This window comes from Eutrema salsugineum, unplaced genomic scaffold (genome assembly GCF_000478725.1).
Source record: "Eutrema salsugineum unplaced genomic scaffold, Eutsalg1_0 scaffold_11, whole genome shotgun sequence".
NCBI classification, from domain to species: Eukaryota; Viridiplantae; Streptophyta; class Magnoliopsida; order Brassicales; family Brassicaceae; genus Eutrema; species Eutrema salsugineum.
Genome location: NW_006256901.1, coordinates 7,475,062 through 7,497,591, shown reverse-complemented (window position 1 = coordinate 7,497,591; position 22,530 = coordinate 7,475,062). Strand labels below are relative to the sequence as shown.

Sequence of the window (22,530 nt, the reverse complement as noted above, 5' to 3'; positions counted from 1 at the left end):
ACATTCCTATGTTTGTTTTGCTCTCCTAAACTAGATCTGATACCTGATGAACACTTTCGTGTCACCAAGCATCTGGATCAGATTGTAGTTCATGACGTTACCCTCATGCAGTAAAAACGAATTCAGAAGAAAAAGTTCTAAGATTCAGCTCAATAGCCAATGGAATCCTCATCGAACATATAAATCCCCATCGAAAATCCCTTAATCCCAACAATAAAACTACTCAGACATAATAAACGAAATCAAAGACATAGTATTAAGAAGTAGAATAGAAACCGAAATTGATAAAGAAAGAACAAGGGTTCAAGAGAACAAATCTCTCTCTCCCTAAAATCTAAAGCAAAAAAAACAATAAAAGTTTGAAAGATGATATTCAGTTACTAGGTTACACGATTTCTAGGGCTCCTAAGACATGTATTTATAGTGCTCAAGACCTCTCTAGATGTCACTTAGGGTTTCTCCAAATGTGGGCTTCAGAAAATGGGCTTTCTGGGCTCGGAGGTTGAAGGCCGCGGTCGGGACAAGTGTGACCGCGGTGGATGAGTGGTTTGCCGCTGTCGGGATGCTCCTGACCGCGGGAAAGTGCTTGTTGGCCGCAGGTGGAAGTGCTGGCCAGCTGGTTTACGGGACATCTTGCTCTTCGCGTATCTTTTGATTGAACCGTTGGATTGCCAAGCTGTAAAGTGCACTGGAAAGCTGATACTTCCATATTTAAGGTCTCCAAATTTGAGCTGGATCAGACGGTGAGAAGGCCTTCAATCAGGGGTGAACTTCTGACGGTTTGACTCTGAGCTGAAATCTGGTTTTCTATCCATTTTGTTAAGCTTTTCCCTAAGTTACCTGAAAAGAGTCTTTGGAACTACAAATACTAGAAAAACGTAATAAAAGTACTTAGAAGCAATTAAAAACATAGAAAAAGTATTTCAAAACGATCCATAAAAGTGGTCAAAATACGGTGTTATCAACAGCTCAACGAATTCCTAGACGACAAGCTCTCTTTCAAACAAGTCCAACAATTGCTTGGAGTTGTCAATTACATGGCGGAATTCATTCATGGTTTAGCAAAGTACAGGTCAATCCTTTCAACACAGCTAAAGAAAGATGCTCCTCCATGGGACGAAAGATGTACAGAAGCAGTAAAAGAACTGAAACGGATCTCAAAGACTCTACCCTCATTGAAGATCCCTTCTAAAGGGCAAAGAATCCTACAAACTGATGCGACCGACTGCTATTGGGGTGCTGTTCTCTTAAAAGAAGACGAAAAAGGGAAAAGAAGCATTTGTGGATACAAAAGTGGTGTTTTCAAAGACAGTGAAAAGCACTACCATTCTACCTACAAGGAGATACTTGCAGTCAAGAGAGGCATAGAGAAGTTCGAGTTCCACCTAGTCGGACAACACTTTCTTATCGAAATGGACATGCCCTCGTTCCCAAAGATGATTCAGTTCAAGCAAAAGATCTTGCCACAAGCACAATTACTTAGATGGGCAAGTTGGTTTTCACAGTGGAAATTTGACGTGAAGCACATCAAAGGAAAAAACAGTTTTCTCCCCGACTTCTTATCCAGAACACAAAGGAAAATTTCAGCTGTCATACCAATGATATACGCTCTCACTCCAACCGAAGAGTCCCTGAGGAACATGATTGCAAAAATGCCACAAGGAATACAAGAAAAGATCCTAGAGACTGCTCTAGTCTATCAAGGATGTGAGAAGCTCCATGGATTCTTGAAGCTCTATGTCTACAGGTATGGTCTAGACCAAGGGCCACTCCTCCAGCTACCTTATCATCCGGTATTCCCTTTTCCTCACTACCATAAACTTAAACCCAACTCACTATGGTAAATTTCCGCAAGAAGCGTATTTGCTGTTATGGTACCTGGCAGAACTGTACACCATTGGAGTACTCATTGACAAAAGCAAACTACTTCAGTATCTGGAAAAGTGCATTCTGACAAGAAGGAAAGAGCACTACAAGTTGTTGTACAAGTGGCTCACATTGTTCCACGACGTGACATGGTGGCAAGAGAATATTCGAGCACAAGAAGGATACAAAGTCTTAGTCACCTTCAACATCATCACAAAGCAAGAACAACAAGAAGACGGAGTCATAATTCAGAGGGAATACAAAGCCCAGATCCAGACAAGCTATAATGATGATCCTTTTGATGGGGACAATTTTCACATAAGGACAAGAAACCTGGCAGCGATAAATCACATTGAAGAATCTGAAATTAACCCACAGTTATTTTGTCCTCACACTGCAAACTGGCATAGCAGGGATGCTTATCCACATGACTTTATTGATGAAATACGACAAAGTCTGGCAAGCTTCCATGATCAGTACGCGTGGCCACAAGATGATCCTGACCATCCAATCTACAGAGTTGAAGGAAAGAAGTACACAATCAAAAAGTATATCCCGGGCCACAAAATCTTCATAACGAAGATAGTTTCTGACAGCGAAGAAGACGACGAGGATTCAAACTTCGGATAAGGGAGAATCTACCTCTCTTTTGGAGACAGGGGGAATAATAAATAATGATGCACATGTTGAATAAGAAAAGCATCATAATCCATATGTTAAATAAGAAAAGAATAAAATATTTATGCATGAGGAAGTTAGGTATCCACATGCTAAATAGCTCTAAGTTAGGTATCCACGTGTGTAATAATCTTAAGTTAGGTATCCCTTGTATCACTATAAATAAGAGGCTTGAGTGTTTGCATAAACAAAGCTAAGTCCTGTAATCAAGTCTGAGAGAAAACCTTGAGTGTCCTTGTAATTTGTGAGTGTTCCATATAAATAAAATATCCCCTTTTGTATAATCATCTCTTCCATATTTTAAATACCCTTTTTAATACTCTTGATCCTTATAAACCTTCTTTGTGATTGTATCCACTATGTGTCTGTAAATTTATGGTTATAAAAGATTATCAGGTTTTAACAAAAATGTGATGGAACACAAACTGTCATTGAGACATTTGTTTGGATATTTTTGTTGAATTGTATAGTGAAATTGCAAAGATTTTATGGTGCTAGATAAATTACAGAGTAATTTGATGATGTTTAGAAGCCATAACAAAAACTGTAGGCCATCCAAAATAATATGGTTCATATCAAGTTTTGGTTGCATTCAAAGGAAAATTTTATGCTGTTGAATCAAGTCCTTGTCATCAAACTTCTTTGCATGCTACCGAGGTCACCTCAGTCAGATGATCTTTTAGTGAAAGTCAGGAGAGGAACTGTTGCAAGTACCACGGTTCACACCAGGAGAGTCTCATGATGAATATGTGTATAAATGATTCAGAGTATTTAGGCTGTGGGTGGGTAAATAAGGAGGAGGAAGTGGGTTCAGGTTAATGACTTGAAGTACCGTATGATCTTCCTTGGACAGTTGAATCGCTGCTTCTCCGTGAAAATGCTTCGGGAGTGACAGATAATCACATTGTGTTCTTTGAATCAGAAGAGGGTATCAACTATAACAATGAGTCAATCCTTGTGTTTGACATCAGAACTAGAAGGATAAAAATACCATTTATTGAATGTCGAGGCTATACTGGTGAAAATCTTGATGAATATCTGATGTCATGTGGACTAGTAACCTTGCCGAACCCAGCAACAAGCATGTATGATTTTATCAAGTGAATCTGAGTGACGTCTTTAACCTTCTCCATTTTGAATTTTTTTTTTTTTTGGTTAATAGGTTTGCTATGGACAACAATTTTTTCTTTGCTTTAATTAAACTTTTCTTTTAAAATAGAGTAAGGACAAAACCAAATAAACCAAGGCTTTCTTTATATATATATACACATTGTGACAGCCTTAGTGCTTAAGACAGATAAAGCAGGAAAGAAAAGTATAAAACATAAACAAAGACTTTCTTTTTGTTTTGTTTAAGAGCATACACATAGAGTTGATTTTCATCTTCATTTCCCATTGATCTGTTGGATTAAGCTTGAAGAAAGCTTAAGAAATAAGTTTCCTAAAGAGATTAGGATTAGGTATTTAATTAGGAGTTATCTAGAATATGTTTAGGAGTTATCTAAACATATAAGCTTTTATCTAATTGGTTTAGGATATAGGAAATAAGTCTCTATATATATGAAGTTACCAAGTTGTGGTAGACTCATGAGATTATAGAGAGAGTTTGTAAGCTTTAAGTTTTGAGCAATTTTCTTAAAGCAATAAGAAGAGTTTTTCTTAATCTCGAGTTATAAGCACTTTATTTGGTATCAGAGCTTCAAGGTTGAAGACGACAGCTAACTACGAAAATCCTACATTACGACATGGGCGATTTAGTTCCAATCTCAAAATCAAAGGAGAGTAATACCTCAGCCATACAATATCCGATGCTCACATCGACGAACTACACTGTTTGGGTAATCCGGATAACGGTAACACTTAAGGTGAACAAAGTATGGGAAACCATAGACCCAGGAACAACGGATGGAGAGAAGGACGATATTGCACGAGCACTCTTGTTTCAATCCATACCGGAAACCCTAACTCTGCAACTCAGAAACCTCGATAACGCAAAAGCTGTGTGGAATGTGATAAAGACCAGAAATATGGGTGCTGACAGAGTAAGAGAGGCTCGACTTCAGACCCTAATTTCTGAGTTTGACAGAATCAAGATGAAGGAAACTGATAACATCGATGACTTTGTTGGCAAGCTTTCGGAGCTAGCAACAAAATCAGCAGCAGTAGGAGAAACTATCAAAGAAACTAAGCTAGTAAAGAAATTTCTTCATAGTCTTCCAAGAAGAAAGTACATTCATATCATAGCTGCACTTGAACAAGTCCTCGACCATAAAACTACAAGCTTCGAAGATATTGTGGGAAGATTAAAAGCATACGAAGAAAGAATTTGCGAAGAAGAAGATCAACAAAGTGACCAAGGCAAAACTTATGTATGCAAACACTGACTCACAAGAATCGAATGAAACTGGTAGATGAAGAGGACGTGGTGGACGCTTCTATGGACGAGGAAGAGGCCGTGGGTACTACGGCAACAGCAGTAACCAACAAAACAGAGGAAATCAAAAGGACAGATATAAGATCATATGCTTCCGGTGTGATAAGGCAGGGCATTATGCATCTGTTTGTCCAGACAGATTACTCAAGCTTCAAGAAACTCAAGAGACAGAAGACGACGAAACACAAGAGGCTGAGAAGTTGATGATGCATGAGGTGGTGTATCTCAACGAGAAGAACCTCAAACCTGACAATTTCGAGACATGTTCGGATGGAGACAATGTCTGGTACCTAGATAACGGAGCCAGCAATCATATGACAGGAAACCGGGGGTACTTTTCCAAACTCAACAAAAACGTCACAGGACAAGTGAGATTTGGGGACAATTCCCGAATTAACATCAAAGGAAAGGGGTCCATCTTGTTTGTAAGCAAGAATGGGGATAAAAAGGTCTTGGCTAACGTTTATTTTATCCCTGATGTGAAGAGCAACATCATCAGCCTTGGCCAAGCCACAGAAGCTGGATGCGATGTTAGAATGAAAGAAGATTTCTTGCACTTATACGATCGAGACAGCAAACTACTAGTAAAGGCGAATAGGTCCAAAACCCGGCTGTATAAGGTTCTGATGGAAGTTGAGAATACTAGATGCCTACAACTTGAGACGTACAATGATTTGATCAAATGGCATGCAAGGCTTGGGCATATTGCCTCTGAAACCATGAAGAAGATGATAAGGAAGCAACTTGTTACGGGAATACCTAGTATTTCCGTTGAAAGGAAAACTTGCTCTTCATGTTTACTTGGTAAACAAACACGACAAGTCTTCCCTCAAGCGACAGCATACCGAGCCACAGAGGTACTTGATCTCATACATCGAGATCTTTGCGGACGAATCACGCCTCAAACAGCCGCAAGGAACAGATATCTTTGTTTTAATCGACGATCACTCTCGCTAAATGTGGACAATACTGTTGAAGGAAAAGAGTGAAGCCTTTGACAAATTCAAGAAATTCAAAGCAACTGTTGAGAAAGAAACAGGTGCCACTATTAAAACCTTTCGAACGGACTGGGGGAGAATTCATGTCGCTGGAGTTCAAAGATTTTTGCGAAAAAACAGGCATCATAAGGCACTTGACTGCTCTGTATACTCCTCAACAGAACGGCGTGGTGGAGAGACGGAACATAACATTACTTGAGATGACAAGAAGCATCATGAAGCACATGAATGTGCCTAATTTTCTGTGGGGAGAAGCAGTACGACATACTACTTACCTGATAAACAGAGTAGCAACAAGGTCCCTTGTTGATCAGACACCATACAAAGTGTTTAAAGGGAGAAGACCGAACCTCGAACATCTACGTGTCTTCGGATGCGTCAGCTACGCAAAAGAAGAGTCTCCACACTTAAAGAAGCTCGATGACAGATCAAGGATGCTGATACACTTGGGAGTTGAACCAGGAACTAAGGCTTACTGGTTAACCCGGGAAGCAGAAGAATATTGTGAGCAGGGATGTGATTTTTGATGAAAAGAAGAGCTGGAAGTGGAAGGAAATTGAAGGTTGTAATGAGATGCCAACATTCACACTCAGTCTCCGAGATCATGGAGCTGAAGAAGGAAGAGAGATTGGTGACAGCAAAGAGACCAGAGCAGAGGAAGATGATGATGATGTCGAGATCATCGAGAGAGAGCTCTGCTCCTAAGATCGAAACAGAAATCACCGACAAAGTCCCCACACTAAGGAGATCAACGAGAACTGTCGTAAGGCCAATCTACCTCAATGATTACGTCTGTCTTGCTGAGATGGAAGGAGATCGACTTCTCCTGACAATACGCTTCAAACACTGAACTCATGTCCTGATGCTTCCCATGATCATATCAAACGGATTTCAAATGAAGGAGTTATTCAATTTACAAAATAGGTGATCTCCAGCTTACGCGTTTCAGACCTGCGGGCATTCAATGAAGGATTCCGACCAAACCAAGATGAGTTAAGCTACAAACCAAGTTGTTCTATAATCTTGGTCCATGAGCGAAGCCCAGCAAAGTGGATTCGGCCCAAAAAGAATCAAAGATGATCAAATTTCGTCCTTGACAAATACCGCATTTAATTCTGCCTATTTCTCTCTCTTAAATGCACTTTAGAGTTTGAATTTCATTTCTCCAGATTCTCTGCATGTTGAGCTACTTTTATGAACGTTTTTATCATGTATTTCCTCTATTTATAGAGCACATTATGCTGAATAAAAAATAAGACTTGATTCATTATTTTTGGAACCTTTTGAGAGTGATTCTCATTTTTCGATCTTTTGGAGATTATCCATTGATCAACCCGGTTTATCAAGTTCACTCCATAGAACTTGACGCAGCCTTCATACCATTGTTTGTGCGAATTCGTTTCAAGTAGTTTTAGGGGCACAGAGATATTCGGGAACTTGTTCTCACGCCTTATCATCCTAGTTGGAGAATATGCTCAGCTCAATTACAAAGCTCCTGGAAGAAGAATCATATCAAACGGAGTTCAAAGGAAGGAGTTATTCAATTTACAAAATAGGTGATCTCCAGCTTACGCGTTTCGGACCTGCGGGCATTAAATGAAGGATTCCGACCAAATCAAGATGAGTTAAGCTACAAACCAAATTGTTCTATAATCTTGGTCCATTAGCAAAGCCCAGCAAAGTGGATTCGGCCCAAAAAGAATCAAAGATGATCAAATTTCGTACATACAAATACCGCATTTAATTCTGCCTATTTCTCTCTCTTACATGCGCTTTAGAGTTTGAATTTCATTTCCCCAGATTCTCTGCATGTTGAGCTACTTTTATAGACATTTTTATCATGTATTTCCTCTATTTATAGAGTCCACTATGCTGAATAAAAAATAAGCCTTGATTCATTATTTTTGGAACCTTTTGAGAGAGATTCTAATTTTTTTATTTTATTTTATGGAGGTTATCCATTGATCAACCCGGTTTATCAAGTTCAGTCCATAGAACTTGATGCAGCCTTCGTTTGCAGAGTTTGGGAATTTCGTTAGTAGTAATTGGGGCTTAGAGATTTTCAGGAATTCATTTCTCACACCTTAACATCCTTTTACCGGCGTTTTACTCTTTCTTTGTTCCACCCCCTTGTTTTATTCCTTTTCAGCGCGAGTTTGGGCCTACGGATTCTCGGGAATCACTTCTCACGTCTTAACATCTTCTCCGTGAAAGTGTTTGGAGTCAAGGATTATCCACTAAACCACTTTAGAGTGCCGATTCCTTGGGAGGATCGCATCATTTGGTATCAGAGCAACACTCTAAGCCTGGTTTATATCTTTCTATCTTTTTTTCATCTTTTTATCTTCTTCTTTTCATTTTCTCATCTTTTCATCATCTTTCTTTCATCTTCTATCCTTTCATCTTCTTTTCTTCCATTTTATTTTATTTGTGTTTTATTTATCTATTTTCGTCATAAAAAAAGGAAAAAAAGAGTTAAAATAACGAAAATAGAAAAAAAGAGAGAGAAAAAAAGTATGGATCATTGTGTGATTTGGATTTGAGGACAAATTTTTTTTTTAAGAGGGAGAGGATGATATGATCATAGGAAGCATCAGGACATGTGTTCAGTGTTTGAAGCGTATTTTCTCAACCACCAGGAATAAACGCATGAAACTATCTGAGAATATGTTCAGCTCAATTACAAAGCTCCTGGAAGAAGAATCATATCAAACGGAGTTCAAACAAAGGAGTTATTCAATTTACAAAATAGGTGATCTCCAGCTTACGCGTTTCGGACTTGCGGGCATTAAATGAAGGATTCCGACCAAATCAAGATGAGTTAAGCTACAAACCAAATTGTTCTATAATCTTGGTCCATTAGCAAAGCCCAAAAAAGTAGATTCGGCCCAAAAAGAATCAAAGATGATCAAATTTCGTCCATGACAAATACCGCATTTAATTCTGCCTATTTCTCTCTCTTACATGCACTTTAGAGTTTGAATTTCATTTCTCCATATTTTCTGCATGTTGAGCTACTTTTATGAACGTTTTTATCATGTATTTCCTCTATTTATAGAGCACACTATGCTGAATAAAAAATAAGACTTGATTCATTATTTTTGGAACCTTTTGAGAGTGATTCTCATTTTTCGATCTTTTGGAGATTATCCATTGATCAACCCGGTTTATCAAGTTCACTCCATAGAACTTGACGCAGCATTCATTCCATTGTTTGTGCGAGTTTGTTTCAAGTAGTTTTAGGGGCACAGAGATTTTCGGGAACTTGTTCTCACGCCTTGTCATCCTAGATCCGTGAGTTCTCTCATTCAGTGAAGCCAACCCCTTGTTCCTTTTCACCGCGAGTTTGGGCCTAAGGATTTTTGGGAATTACTTCTCACAGCTTAGAATCTTTGCCGTGAAAGTGTTGGAGTCCAGGATTATCCACTAAACCACCTTAGAGTGTTGATTCCTTGGGAAGATCACATAATTGATATGATCATGGGAAGCATCAGGACATGTGTTCAGTGTTTGAAGCGTATTTTCTCAACCACCAGGAGTAAACGCATGAAACTAGTTGCCGAATATGCTCAGCTCAATTACAAAGCTCCTGGAAGAAGAATCATATCAAACGTAGATCAAACGAAGGAGCTATTCAATTTACAAAATAGGTGATCTCCAGCTTACGCGTTTCGGACCTGCGGGCATTAAATGAAGGATTCCGACCAAATCAAGATGAGTTAAGCTACAAACCAAATTGTTCTATAATCTTGGTCCATTAGCAAAGCCCAGCAAAGTGGATTCGGCCCAAAAAGAATCAAAGATGATCAAATTTCGTACATGACAAATACCGCATTTAATTCTGCCTATTTCTCTCTCTTACATGCGCTTTAGAGTTTGAATTTCATTTCCCCAGATTCTCTGCATGTTGAGCTACTTTTATAGTCGTTTTTATCATGTATTTCTTCTATTTATAGAGTCCACTATGCTGAATAAAAAATAAGACTTGATTCATTATTTTTGGAACCTTTTAAGAGTGATATTCATTTTTTTTTATGGAGGTTATCCATTGATCAACCCGGTTTATCAAGTTCAGTCCATAGAACTTGACGCAGCCTTCGTTTGCAGAGTTTGGGAATTTCGTTAGTAGTAATTGGGGCTTAGAAATTTTCGGGAATTCATTTCTCACGTCTTAACATCCTTTTACCGGCGTTTTTCTCTTTCTTTATTCCACCCCCTTGTTTTATTCCTTTTCAGCGCGAGTTTGGGCCTAAGGATTTTCGGGAATCACTTCTCACGTCTTAGCATCTTCTTCGTGAAAGTGTTTGGAGTCAAGGATTATCTACTAAACCACCTTAGAGTGCCGATTCCTTGGGAGGATCGCATCATTTGGTATCAGAGCAACACTCTAAGCCTGGTTTATATCTTTCTATCTTTTTTTCATCTTTTTATCTTCTTCTTTTCGAAGAGGTATGTACAGAGATTGGGAATTGATTTTGATGAAGTATTTGTTCCGGCCGCGCGAATTAAGACGGTTCGACTCATACTTGCTCTAGTAGCTTCGAAAGGGTGGCAAGTACAGCATCTTGATGTATAAACTGCATTTTTACATGGAGAGCTTAAGGAAGAAGTATTTGTTGAACAACCAGAAGGGTTTGGAATTAAAGGAAGTGACCGTAACATGTATAAACTACACAAAGCTGTTTATGGATTAAGGCAAGCCCCGAGAGCATGGAACAACGAACTGAACAAGATCTTATGCGAACTTAAGTTCACCAAATGCTCAAAAGAACCAGCTTTGTAAGGAGCATCTCCTCCGTATAGCCGTATATGTAGACGATCTTTTGGTAACAGGTTTGAGTCTGAACCTAATATTGGAGTTTAAGAAGGAGATGTCTAACAAATTTGAGATGAGCGACTTAGGGAAGTTAACGTACTATCTCGGGATTGAGGTATCACAAGACGAAACTGGTATTATGTTGAAAAAAGAGCGATACGCAACCAAGACTTTAAGTGAAGCAGGAATGGAGGAATATAACTCGGTCCATATTCCAATGGACTCAGGGTTGAAACTATCTAAGGCACAAGAAGAGAAAGTTGTCAATGAAAAAGAGTACAGGAAAAACATTGGATGCCTCAGGTATTTGCTTCACACTCAACCAGACCTCTCATACTATGTTGGTGTGTTAAGCCGATACATGCAGGAGCCAAAAGAGTCACATAGCGCAGCACTTAAACAGGTTCTAAGATATCTGCGAGGTACTACATCGCTTGGACTCAGGTTTGACCGAGCAAAGGAAACAGCTTTAATGGGCTATAGTGATAGTAGCCGTAACGTTGACGCATACGATGGAAAGAGCACAGCTGGTCACGTCTTTTACCTCAATGATTGTCCTATAAGTTGGAACTCGCATAAGCAAGAAACAGTGGCGTTGTCTTCCTGCGAAGCTGAGTTCATGGCTGGAACGGAGGCAGCTAAGCAAGCAACATGGTTACAAGAATTGCTTGGAGAAATCACTGGAACTGAGTGCAAAAAGGTGACAGTTCGTATCGACAATAAATCTGCAATTGTGCTTACAAGGAACCCAGTCTTTCATGCACGAAGTAAGCACATTCACAGGATATATCATTTTATCAGAGAGTGTGTCGAGAATGAGCAGGTTCTGGTCGAACACATTCCCGGAACAGAGCAAAGAGCTGATATTCTGACTAAAGCATTAGGAAGGATAAAGTTTAAAGAGATGAGAGATCTCATAGGAGTTCAAGATGTGTCAAGGAATGACTTCAAGCTTAAGAGGGAGAATGTTGGATTAAGCTTGAAGAAAGCTTAAGAAATAAGTTTCCTAAAGAGATTAGGATTAGGTATTTAATTAGGAGTTATCTAGAATATGTTTAGGAGTTATCTAAACATATAAGCTTTTATCTAATTGGTTTAGGATATAGGAAATAAGTCTCTATATATATAAAGTTACCAAGTTGTGGTAGACTCGTGAGATTATAGAGAGAGTTTGTGAGTTTTAAGTTTTGAGCAATTTTCTTAAAGCAATAAGAAGAGTTTTTCTTAATCTCGAGTTATAAGCAATTTAAGATCCTTACTCTTCAAAGTATTGTTCCTTTTGTATATTGGATCTAACAATGGCAGACTGGTCATTACTTACCAAAGACTTGTTAGAACGAATCAATAGTCGTTCTGAGACATGTTTTGAGACATGTTTTGAGACTGTAAACTTCCACTCTGTCTGCAGCTCGTGGCAGTCTGCTGTACCTCTGCCAAGCTCTAAACGCCGCTTAGCCATTAATACTGCTAAAATTTAAGAGAAATAAGAGATGAATGTTTGCAGAATTATGAGACTTGAAGAATAAGTAACCAGAGATAAAGAGAGAAAGAGAACCTCCATTTTTTTTTTTGGGCAAAAGAGAACCTCCATTAATGTAAATAGTCTGAGGTATTACAATAGGAAAATTGTAAAAAAAAAACATGAACTTTTAAATTTCGGCCATTTAAACCACAAACTATCATGTAAATAGTTTAAATAATTAATTTTGATTGATTTTAAATTTAAATCCTGAATTTTTGTTGATTAAGCCAAAAAAGACACAACATTAAATCAATAAAAGAACAAACTAACGGGGTTAAAATCCATTGTACATATCACATTATATTAATTGACGTCGTTTTGAGGGTTTTAAAAAAATAATAATTAAAACACCATAATGGCTATTCGAACCCCGACCACTATAAGTGTTGTTATGCCTTCTACCAACTGAGCCGAGCATGATATATGCTTACAAATTACAGATATAATTTATATAGAACTACACAAAATGTCAATCTTTCCATAATTTTTTTCCCAGCGATACTGATACTGCTGAGAACTTTGATGACGATACTGGTAGTTTTTCCGTATCAGATCTACTTAGAATGTCGTTTTTCCCTTAGATCTACTTAGAATGTCATTGCTCAGATCTGTAATTAGAATTTATTTATTTATTTTTAAAATATTTCATTCATTATATAAAAAGGTTTCAGGCCTACAACAAGCAAACTACAAAAGCCCACAACAAGACTTACATTCGGAAAGAGAAGAGAGCAATTTACACAATTATCTGTCAAATAACGAGAACCAAGAGGTAAGGTAAGAAACCGTGGAAGGAGGGTTCCGTTGCGCTCTGGATAACGGGTCCAGCCGGCAGCAAAGCGTGTGGGAGATGGTCGAAATGATCACAGAGGTCGGGCAAGATGAAGCTGTATGGAGTCTCTGGTTTCTCTCATTCCAGATCTCATAGATGGAGGATTGGTACACGAGTTTCATAATGAGGGCAACATTCGGGTCAGAAGTAAGGTCCTGCATCCATCTAATACCTGCTTCGAAGGAAGATGGAGGATTTAGATGAGCATGGGATGTGAAGAAGGACCAAACCTCATTACTGAAGTTGCATTCAAAGAACAAGTGCTGCCTTGATTCGTCAGCAATACTACCAAGAAGGCAAGTTGAGGGCGATGTGACTCCCCAGCTGATCAGACGATCGCGAGTGATGAGACGGTTTCTAGCGACCACCCAAATGAGGAAAGCGTGTTTAGGAATCCTCCCTTTGAACCATACCGAGTTTTACCAATCTACTGTCTCACCCGAAGGGTACAGAGCATTCCAAGTGAGCTTTGAGGAAAAATAAATAGCAGGATCATTATTAATTGTTTTCCAGAGATAAAGATCATCCGCCTCCGAGTCAGCAATAGACCCATCATCCGGGAGACAATGACGAAGGACCGAGATGATGGGGTTACGACTCCTCGACGATGAGAGCGTCCATTGGCGATTAGAGAGGGCATCAAACACTGCGGCGTTAATAGAGAAACCAGAAGTCCTCGGCCCGATATTTCCCGTAACATCGATAAGAGGACCCAGGGAGGTCCAATTATCTTTCCTGAACTGGCGGTGATGCCAGATCCGACCTCACAACCACAAATGTAATTATAATTTTAAACCCTGAGATCTGTCAGATATGTCATTTCTCAGATCTGTCATTTCTACTGAGAAGTTGTGGTCACCATTAGTAAATTGTGGTTTTATATCTACATATGGGATAGTTCTCAACACTCTTAGTTCCCAAATCATACCTTTGGGTCATCACTACAAGGTTGGCTTTGCTTTTCTTCTTTTTATTATTACACTACTAAAAATTATGCGTATACAGCCTTACAGATTAGTCACATATTTTCCGTGGTTATTTTAGAAAAGCCACAAAAAGTATCATAAAAACACCAAACTAACCACAAAGATATAGCTACGAATTTATGCAATTTTATTTTTGTATTCATGGCTATATTTTTGTGGCTTTTTCCGCTGTGGCTTTTTCGTGGCTTTTAAAGAAGCCATGGATTTTTACGCAAAAAATTAGTTGTGTTAGCAACTTTGTTTCATTTTCATTTTGGTTATGTGATGATTCTCATAAACCATCTTTAATATAGATCGATATTGTATAGAAGCTGTGATAATAGATGGACGAGAATCGAGGAAAGTTTTCTGTTGTTGATATGAGTGGATGAGGATATGTCTTTGTTATCGATCCCTCACTAGAAGTTAGCGAGATCCACTCGGTCAAACAATCTCGTGAGTTTTTCCAGGAGAGATGATAACACCGTATTTGTACCCATTTTCACCATTGATTTCAAATTGTTTTTTAAAGGTTTTAATCAGTATTAGAAAATTTTATTATGATTTCTCTGTATTTGTAGTTTCAATGCTCTTTTCAGGAAACTTAGGGAAAAAGATGGCAAAATTAAAGAAATCCACATTTTTAGCTCAGAGTTAGACCGTCAGAAGTTCAGCCTCAAATGAAGATTTTCTCACCGTTTGATCCAGCTCAAATTTGGAGACATTCAAGAGGAGACAACCAGCTTTCCATAGCACTTTACATCACAAAGATCCAACAGAGCAATCAAATGATACATGGAGAACAAGTTGAACAAATTCACCAACCCCGGAAGACTCTCACCCGCGGCAAACAAGTGTTTTGCCTGCCCTGGAAGACTTTCACCTTCGGTGGACTAAATCCGAGCCACAAGGCCCAACATCAAAGCCCATTTCGCCATTCCTCTTCAGAGAAGCCCTAAATGAGACCTGGAAGACCTTAGGACCTATAAATACATTTCTTAGTAGTCCTAAACGGGTGTGTGCTCTTGTAATGAGATTGTAACCCTCCAAACTCTGTTTTTCTAGGGTTAGGCGTTGAAGAAGGGAATTCTTCCCTGGATCCATTGCTCTTTCTCATTTCTATCTAATTAACTTTTCTGTTTCATCTTTTGCATTCTTTCATGTCTTTTATCATTCCTTGCATCATGTAGATCTATCCTAGAGAGTCAAGTTGTTTGAAGAGTTTTTGATAGGTATACAAGTCGATTAGGATTTCTAAGTTTCTAAACCATATTCTGGATCTCATCTATTCTAAGTTGTTTATATTGCATGAGAGTAGATTCATGACCTATTCTTTGAGCCTAGGATCGATCAGAGCCATGAGAGTGCTGTATTAGATCATCCATACCTAGCATCAGAAGAGCATAGTCGCTACAGGAGTCGAGAGCTACCTGCAGAGAAGATGTGAGCAGATGAATTTAATAGTTAATGCATGATCTTATCTCTGGCATGGAAGCGAGAGTTAATTGTCAGATTTGAGTGATTAGTTGATTAAGATGGCGAGAGTTGGTTAATTATACACGTCTATTCTAGTTCCATGCAGATCCCAGAAACAGATTAAGATAAATCGCCCGGAGGCTAATTGGAAATGCTTTGACATCGATTAGAGTAAACCGGAGAAGTCTAAATAGCCACCTATGAGTTTAGAGTCTATAGTTTGAGTCCACATCCTTGAGATATTCTTTTACCAATTCATTTGCATTGCATTTTATTTTCCGTTAATATAAGATTAGGTTTAATTTAGGATTCTTAACCAAAATCCCCAAATCCCCATGAGTTTATGACTTTGCTTACTTTCCCAGTTTGGTGTTGTTTGCAGATTAGATATCTTCCCTGTGGATCGACATCCTAAGTCCTACAACGTACATCTGTGCACTTGCAGACACTAGGGTTTTATAAATTAAAAACTTTTCAGGACCAATGGGCTTGTAAAAACACAACCCTAGGCCCGCACACATCAAGTTTTTGGCGCCATTTCCGAGGAAGGAATTAGTCACTGGAGGTCTAAATCCAGGAGATTGAAGCTATAGAAGACTGTATATATGTCTAGTTTCTGCCAAAACACCATAGGAAGTGAACCAAACTTATAAACACCCTAAATTTTTCTTTTTCTGCTTATTCTTTCTTCTGTTTGCCCTAGTTTCAGAATCCTTGAAGCATAGATCATCCAAAAAGAAACCCTAATCCCGAGCGAAGGTTTTGCAACCTGTGTGAAGTTCCCTCCCCATGTGAATCACCATCCAGGCGTGATTCTGATCATCTTGTTCGGCCGAATCATCTGAACCACTATCGTGGAGACTCGCAAACTCCAAGCCACCAAGATGAGCCCTATTCGCTACACCTGGTGAACCGTCGACCATCTCATCCTCTATCTCATCAGATTCTGCACCAGAACTATGAGAACAATTGGTTTAACATCCGGCTTAATCGATTGGAAACCAAGCTGAATCAGTTTCTTTCCTCCCTAGCCCTCATCGAAGCTGCCCTGCGAACAAGGATAGATGTCATCACTATCGACCTTAACAAGAGGTTTGATGATCTCTCTGAGCATGTGAAGACACTGGAGGATCAGAGAACCAAAGACAATGAAGTGTTGAATCAGAGAATGGAGTCTGTCGAAGAAGAGCAAGGGAAGAACAACTTCAACATTCGACAAAGTGAAAGAGAGCTGCAAACCCTAACTTTCAAGATTGATTACTTGGATAAGGAGCTGAATAAAAGCAATAACCAAACCTATGACTATACGTTGGAGCTGTGGCAAGGCGTAGCTAAGGTTGAAAACAAGACTAAAGAGCTTGATGTTACTTTAGACAAAGTTGTCTATGCTTTAGATGAAGTAGAAGAGAAAGTTGAAAAACTTTCTAAATATTATAAGGATTATGATCTGAACACTGGAACCAATGCTTTAGATGCCCAAGACGTGCCTGACAACCACTGGGAGCAAGAGAACAACATTGAAGAAGAAGAGAATGAAGAAGCAAGTATGGTGAGCCAGGAGAAGCTGACCGTGGCTGCGAGCACTTCACCCGTGGCCAAGATAACTTCCACTGCGGCCCAGAGCATCCCACCTGCGGCCAAGCCTGATTTTTCAGACTTGGAATCCTTTCAACCTCTTTCCGAAACCTGTTCAACTGAAGACCAACCCCTTGTGACCAGATCTAGGTTGTTTGATCAATCTGTCTTCTCAATCACTGCACAAGCATCAAAATAAAAGGAGGAATCCAACACTTATGCTTCTTGCAACATGGTTTATACTTGTGACAATGAGCTTTGAGAGAAATTCTCAGAAGATGAAGAGTATGGTTTGTTTGTAAAAGAATCAAACCCTGGGGACAATTCATCTGATGAAAACTCAGAACTAATAACCAAGAGCATATCCAGAGAGAGACTAATCAAATTCAACAAATTTGTGAAGTCCATTTCTCTCTACCATGGATTCGATGACATCTAGAAGCAAGGCTGCCTTCAAGTTCTTCAGATATAGCAATGAGACTAAGGAGAACATCTCTACCTATTTCAGAAGAGCCATGTATCTATCTTTTCCTAGATCATCACCGGATGCAGCTGTTTACAGGATCCATCTCAAAGATCCTAAAGAAGCCAGTGATTACACAAAAAAGATCAGCGAAGAAGCACTTGAAGAGTTCAATCAAGTAGTTCAGATTCTGCCCAAAGGAATTTCATTTGCCAATGCATGTAGTGATGTGATCATGGGCAGCAAAGAACTTGAAGAAAAAGTGATGTTTGTACCGTTGGAAATTGAGAATGCTCAATTCTTCAAAACTCACTTCTGGCTGATTTATCAAGATTTGGGCAAGAAGAGCATGAAAAAATTCATCTATGATGTTAGCTATTAATCCCAGCCCATTTTGAGCCTGTTAGAAGTCCAAGAAGAGCCCAACATAATCACTTAATTTTCTGGCCCAAATAAAAGACGAAAATTGAAGAGGAAGATTTATTTGGAGGCTTTATTTTTCTCTACATGCATGACTGGTATTAAATGTATCATTTCCCTAGGTTATGTGCATGTAGAGTAGCATTTATTTGTTTAGCTTTCTTTTCAAGTTTCTATTTTCTATTTAAACTCAAGTAATCTCATTTGAGAGAATAAGTTTTAATCAATATTTTTGGAAACCTTTGAGATTTATTCTCTTCTTTTGATCATGGTGTGTAATATCCATTGATCAGATCATGGTGTGTAATATCCATAGTCACAACCGATCTGTCTTGGTGTATCATATCCAAGGGATCACCCGGTAAATCAGGAGTCTTCCGCAGCTTCTGTGTGACCATTCGCTCCACATCCTTTGATCATTGAGACTTCACGGTTTCTTTGATGCAAAGCTTATCTTCTACTAACTTCTGAGTGCCGATCTTTGGGAAAGATCTTATCATTTGCTATCAGAGCTTAATATGATCCTCCCTGAATCAGCACTCTAAAGACTGGATCTAATAAGCTTGAACTTCTGAAATACAACAAACTGAAGGGCAAAGGAATGGATCGAGGGGTCGCACAAAAGGCTGCGGAAGACCTTTGATTTACCGGTTTGATTCTGAGGATATTACACACCTAAGAATCGGGTGTTTGAGAGATATGACACACTCACAAACTAAGATGTTCAAAGAACAAATGATCTTTACTTTAGAGAGGTTTTTAGATAAAAGAAAGATGGTTTCTCAAACGAGAGTAAAAGAGAATATAAAGGAAAAGAAAAACGTTTCGGCCATCAATAAGCATATCTAGGAAATACAAGTATGAGCTGTCTAAGTTGAATTCAAATATCTTCACACGCTCCTCTCCTCTTGGCCGTCTCATTTGGATTGGACTTAGTAGACTTTATTGAGAAGGTGATCCAATCTTGCCTCATTAAAAACCCATCACTAGAATACCCATTGGGACAAAACTAGTGATGGGGAAAAAGAGTACAAAATTGGATCACAACTCCACTAAGCTTCGAGGACTTGGATCACAACTAAAGTACTTGTGATGAACTCTTTTTCCTCCTTAGCCGAATATTGTGCTTGTCTTAGAACTCCTCCAACAGCTTCTTTAAGCTTCTTGGTCCTTGATCTTGTCATGGGGCCATTCGGAATGACTAAAGCCTCTTCTGGTTCGAGCTCTTGTTCCTCAGCTACAAGCTCTCCCTCCTCAGGTTCTAGCTCTATGTTTCCAGTGCTCTCCATGATCACATCATCCCCCCCTTCTTGAAAAGGATTTGACCTCAAATCTGGATCATCTGCATAAAAAGGAACTAAGTCAGCAACATTAAAACTCGGACTCACTTTGTACTTACCTTTGAGATCAATTTGATACGCATTATCATTGATCTTTTTGTGATTTTAAAAGGGCCATCAACTCTTGGCATGAGCTTAGATTTCATTTCAGCTGGAAATCTTTCTTTCCTCAAGTGTACCCACACGAGATCTCCTTCTTCAAAGACTAGTTTGCGGCGGCCTTTGATGGCGTGTTTAACATACTGCTTTGTCTTCTCCTCTATGTTAGTTCTAGCCTTCTCATGGATCTGCTTTATTAGTTCAGCCTTCTTTTTGCCATCTGATAACATCGTATTTTGACCACTTTTATGGATCGTTTTAATATACTTTTTCTATGTTTTTAATTGATTTTAAGTACTTTTATTACGTTTTTCTAGTATTTGTAGTTCCAAGACTCTTTTCAGGTAACTTAGGGAAAAGCTTAACAAAATGGATAGAAAACCAGATTTCAGTTCAGAGTCAAACCGTCAGAAGTTCACCCCTGATTGAAGGCTTTCTCACCGTCTGATCCAGCTCAAATTTGGAGACCTTAATGATGGAAGTATCAGCTTTCCAGTGCACTTTACAGCTTGGCAATCCAACGGTTCAATCAAAAGATACGCGAAGAGCAAGATGTCCCGTAAACCAGCCGGCGAGCATTTCCACCAGCGGCCAACAGGCCATTTCCCGCGGTCAGAAGCATCCTGACCGCGGCAAACCACTCATTCCCCGCGGTCACAGCACTCCCGAGTGCGGCAAGCCAACTCCGAGCCCAAAAGCCCATTTCTGAAGCCCACAATGATTCCCTCATTTGGAGAAACCCTAAGTGACGTCCAGAGCACTATAAATACATGTTTTAGGAACCCTAATCGATGAACCATCATAGAGAAACCGAATACGGTCTATCATTACTTCATACTTTTATTGTTTTTGCTTTAGCTTTTAGGGAGAGAGAGATTTGTTCTCTTGAACCCTTGTTCTTTCTTTTTCAATTTCGGTTTCTATTCTACTTCTTAATACTATGCTTTTGATTTCGTTCATTATGTTTGAGTAGTTTTATTGTTGGGATTAAGGGATTTTTTATGGAGATTTATATGTTCGATGAGGATTCCATGAGCTTTTGAGCCGAATCTTAGAACTTTTTCTTCTGAATTTGTTTTTACTGCATAAGAGTAACGTTATGAACTACAATCAGATCCAGATGCTTGGTGACACGAAAGTGTTCATCAGGTATCAGATCTAGTTTGGGAGAGCAAAACAAACATAGGAGTGGAAACCTACCTATGGGCGATTTGTGAATTAGGACGAGTCTTAAACATAATGCATCTCTTCTCTTCCAGGGCCAGAGTGGAAACCTACTGGTAAGGGTTGAGAGAGATATTTGTCTATGATCACGACAGTGGCGTATTCATACGTCCGTGACTCCAGTTCGAAAAGTTTAAGCTAAGATCTTATCAATTTACTCTCTAGCAATGTTTTGAATCGTTCGTACCCCTGAGAAAACTTCCCTGAACCCCAACGCCTTCTTTCTCATTGATTTACACCGATTTTTCTTTCAAGCTTTAGTTCAATATTGTCTTTCCTTTTTAGTTCATTTTCATTTAAGCAATTAGATATCCGTTTTTTACATTTTTAGTCATTTTCGTTAAGTTTAGTTATTACGTCATTTAATTCCCGTATTCTCTTTTAATATTTCGTTTTTACATTTTAAAAACACTACCAAACCCCCACAAAACCGTTTTGGTTCTAGACTTCCGTACTTAATACTTATTTCAAAGGCTTTTTGCAGGAAAAGATCCTCCTTCCCTGTGGATTCGATCCCTAAGTACTACAATCGATCAGCTGTGCACTTGCGGCTATTGATTTCAATTAGGGTAAAACTTGACAACCCTCGACACAACCACATCAAGTCACCATCACCATCTACACTTTCTCGTTCACTTAAAGGCAAGGGAGTTAGATCCAAGGGAGATAAAGGATTAAAACCATAGACAATTGGAATGGAGAATACTTAGAAGCAGAATGAACAGAATGATTATATGCAAATTCTACATGCGGCAAACAATCTTCCCAAGTTTTGAGATTCTTTTTAATCAGGGCTCGCAACAATGTAGATAGAGTTCTATGAACTACTTCAGTTTGCCCATCAGTTTGAGGGTGACAAGTAGTGGAGAACAATAATCGAGTGGCTAACTTAGACCATAGGGTTTTCCAAAAGAAGCTTAAGAACTTGGTGTCTCTATCAGACACAATAGATCTAGGCATGCCATGCAATCTTACGATTTCTTTAAAGAACAAATGAGCTACATGCGAGGCATCATCAGTTTTGTTGCATGCTATGAAGTGTGTCATTTTAGAAAACCTCTTAACTATAACAAATATCGAGTCCTTTCCGGTCCTAGTTCTAGGTAATCTAAGCACAAAATCCATAGATATGTCATTCTAAGGATGCGAAGGTATAGGCAAAAGGGTATACAAACCGTGAGGCTTAAGTGTGGACTTAGCCTGTTTACATGTTGAGCACCTTGCACAAATCCTCTCCACGTCTCTCTTCATGTGTGGCCAATGAAAATGGTCTTGCATTACTTTCATGGTTTTAGCAACCCCAAAATGCCCCATGAGGCCACCTCCATGAGCTTCCCTGACTAATAAGTCTCGAATAGAGCAGTTAGGAATACACAAGCGATTATCAAAGAAAAGAAATCCTTCTTGTCTAAAGTATCGGCCACTAGCAAACTTTTCACAGGCTTGGTATATCTCTTTAAAATCAGTATCAGAAGCATACATATGTTTTAGCTGTTCAAAACCAATCAACTTAGCATCAAGAATAGAGAGTAGAGTATACCTGCGAGACAATGCATCGGCTACAACATTGTCCTTACCTTGCTTATACTTGATGACATAAGGAAAGGTTTCGATGAACTCGACCCACCTGGCGTGTCTTTTATTAAGCTTTTGCTGTCCCTTCAAATGTTTAAGCGACTCATGATCGGTGTATGACAAATTCCTTGGGCCACAGGTAGTGTTGCCACGTTTGAAGAGACCGAACTAAAGCATATAGTTCCTTGTCATAAGTTGGATAGTTTAAAGTGGATCCTCCGAGTTTCTCACTAAAGAAGGCTATAGG

At 39.0% G+C, this 22,530-nt stretch overlaps 1 pseudogene; it reads left to right on the top strand.

Annotated features, from left to right (window-relative positions):
* The first annotated feature begins 12,090 nt into the window (after positions 1-12,090).
* Positions 12,091-22,530, top strand: part of LOC112089803 — a 36,557-nt pseudogene continuing 26,117 nt past the window's right edge.